The sequence below is a fragment of the Littorina saxatilis genome, linkage group LG14, assembly GCF_037325665.1.
Source record: "Littorina saxatilis isolate snail1 linkage group LG14, US_GU_Lsax_2.0, whole genome shotgun sequence".
NCBI lineage: Eukaryota > Metazoa > Mollusca > Gastropoda > Littorinimorpha > Littorinidae > Littorina > Littorina saxatilis.
Genome location: NC_090258.1, coordinates 23720452 through 23723911, shown reverse-complemented (window position 1 = coordinate 23723911; position 3460 = coordinate 23720452).

Here is a 3460-nt window from a genome sequence, read left to right as displayed (position 1 = left end):
ACCTGTAAAACAAAACAAACATATCACAGAAGGTTTCAAGTTGTATCAACTCGAAGTAATCTGGCCAGTGAAACGAGAAACCGTCGTCAATAGATCCCCTTCGGGGTACCGTTCGTCGCGATGTGATTTGAGGCCTCAACGGCACAGGGGTATTAAATGTCGCGACTGGTGCAACTTAGTGTATAACAAGCGGTGATTTCTGCTGTGTTTCTTGCACTTTGAAAAGGATAGGCAACTATGTTTTCTTGTACAATGCTTTTTATTTTACTATTTCATTTTATTGTTTTATCATTTCATTTCTTTTCATTATTTTATTTCATTATTTCATTTAATATTTTATTTCATTTCATGATTTATTTTAGTTGATTATTTCATTTCATTATTTTATTTCATTTCATTATTTCAATTATTGTTTCATTATTTTCATTTATTTATTTCATTTTAAATTTCATTTCATTTGCTCATTTCATTTTATTTCCTTTGTATTTTGTAGTTCCAGTTAAGACAGGAAAGAAACTGAACCACACACCGGCACGGTTGGCCTAGTGGTAAGGCGTCCGCCCCGTGATCGGGAGGTCGTGGGTTCGAACCCCGGCCGGGTCATACCTAACACTTTAAAATTGGCAATCTAGTGGCTGCTCCGCCTGGCGTCTGGCATTATTGGGTTAGTGCTGGGACTGGTTGGTCCGGTGTCAGAATAATGTGACTGGGTGAGACATGAAGCCTGTGCTGCGACTTCTGTCTTGTGTGTAGCGCACGTTATATGTCAAAGCAGCACCGCCCTGATATGGCCCTTCGTGGTCGGCTGGGCGTTAAGCAAACAAACAAACAAACAAACTGAACCACAAACGAGAACAACACACGCACAAACACCACACCACAGTGATTTGAGGGGTCGACCCAATAGAAATGTAGGAGCCAACCTCACACCCCCCGCGGGTTAGGGGGAAGAATTTACCCGATGCTCCCCAGCATGTCGTAAGAGGCGACTAACGGATTCTGTTTCTCCTTTTACCCTTGTTAAGTGTTTCCTGTATAGAATATAGTCAATGTTTGTAAAGATTTTAGTCAAGCAGTATGTAAGAAATGTTAAGTCCTTTGTACTGGAAACTTGCATTCTCCCAGTAAGGTAATATATTGTACTACGTTGCAAGCCCCTGGAGCAATTTTTTGATTAGTGCTTTTGTGAACAAGAAACAATTAACAAGTGGCTCTATTCCATCTCCCCCCTTTCCCCGTCGCGATATAACCTTGAACGGTTGAAAACGACGCCACCAAATAAAGAAAGAAAGAAAGCCAACCTCACGCTCTGCTTGCTTTCTACATGTCTGCGGTGTCAACTCGCCGCCAGTGTGAAAGTCTCTCCACAACCATGGCTCTTCATGTACAACGGGTTTCAGTTCAGAGTCGACAAAACAAACGGAGATAAAACACACTGGACGTGTACAAAGGTATAAAGAAAGGCTGTGTGTGTTTTATTCAACATTACATTTTAAGCAACTACACAGTGGTTATATCTGTAAATATTTGTGTATGTGGCAACGTGACAAAAGAAAGTTTATAAGTTCGCAATACATAAAGCCATACATTGTGAATATGTATGTTTTATTGTGCGTGCGTGCGTGCGTGTGTGTGCTTGTGCGTGTGCGTGTGTGTGCGTTTGTGTGTGTGTGTGTGTGTAATTAAAAACAAATGTTGTTCTCGCTTGTGGAAACAAAAAAGCAACAAAGAAAACAAGAGGCGAAGCCTTCAAGGCTCCCGTAAGAAATCAACAAACAGTAACATAACACAAACTCACTCACTCCGTAACACACACACACAAACACACACACACACACACACACACACACACACACACACACACACACACACACACACACACACACACACACACGCACACACACACACAGTTAAAACTAACGCATCATATCAACTCCATGTATAATTTTCAAAAGAAGGCAAACAGATAAAATGACTAGGGTAATAGGTTAGGTACCTGCCATGTGGGCACTTTTTCCACTGCTGTCCTCAGTCCTATACTTTTCATCAAGACATGTCACCATGCCGAGTAGATCTAAATTCGGAAGTCTTCATGTGGCTGAGGCATATATCTGACATAGCGTCGATCTTGTTGTAGGTTAACCTCCTTTCTGAAACAAATGGCAAAATGCGATTAGTTATGATGACTACAACCTACACAAATATAAACAGTGTTTTGAAACAGAATAGTCAGGTTATACAAGCCACTTTACCTATGCAGCATGGTAACCCTACAATATGCGAAACATGTCGACTGCAGCAGCCTGGTTCTTAAAATAATTCTGACGGTCAACACAGCCAGAAATGCCAACAAAGACAAGAAAGCTGTGGCAAGGTAAGCTTACCAAACGTTACATTAGTGAGCATGTTGGGCAACAGACACCCCCATTAGAATGCAAATCGAGTTCGAAGCATGCCTTTTTTACACACGTGTGTGGAAAAGCATGTAGATGAATATTTTTAATAGAGGCAAGCGTTTGTGTTGACAGACACTGGGTACCGACGCTTCAAAAGTAGGTCACACGGTATGCCCTCGACAGTCTCCAGACACTCGGTGAAAACGTTTACAGGGATCAATAAATGCATTTTTGTTACAGGGATATAATTTAAAACAGTTGATCACATAATGTCCTGCATTAATCTACAAGTTTTTCAAAACACTTGATCGATTCATATGTGTGATGACCTACATTAGATTAAAAATAGGTCATAGCTGCCCGGAACCCCATTGTAGCGTTGTGTGGCGTTTGAAAATTAATTTAAAGCGTGCATTTTCAAACAAAAGAGTGGAAAGCATGTAGATTGATATATTTCATTAGAGGTAAGCGTATTCATTGACAGACACAGGGACCGACCTTTCAAAAGTAGGTCACACGGTGTGCCCTGGACAGTCTCCAACCATTCTGTCACAGTCACAGGGATCAATAAATGCTTTTTTTGTTGTCACGAGGTAATATCTATAACAGTTAACCAAATAAATTCCGTCAATAGTCTGTGACCTTTTGATTATCTTTGACAAGTTCATCTATCTCATATGACCTATTTTTTGCTGAAATATAGGTCATCACTACCGGGAGCGAAAGACGTTTGCCTCCAAAGAACTATCTTACAACAAAATATCTACATGTATGCACAGACACAAAACACTTGTATCACTCTAATGAAATATATTAATCTACATGCTTTCCACTCATTTCGTCCTTCACAAGTACAAATGTAAAACCGATTTCAGAAGGTTGTTTAACATCAGATAAGATGGTTAAAGCTAAGCAAAACTTTACAAGTACATTTCAAAATCCACATCACATTTTTCTGTGTGTGTGTGTGTGTGTGTGTGTGTGTGTGTGTGTGTGTGTGTGTGTGTGTGTGTGTGTGTGTGTGTGTGTGAAAATCTATTTCCATAAGCACACAAAAAAGAAAA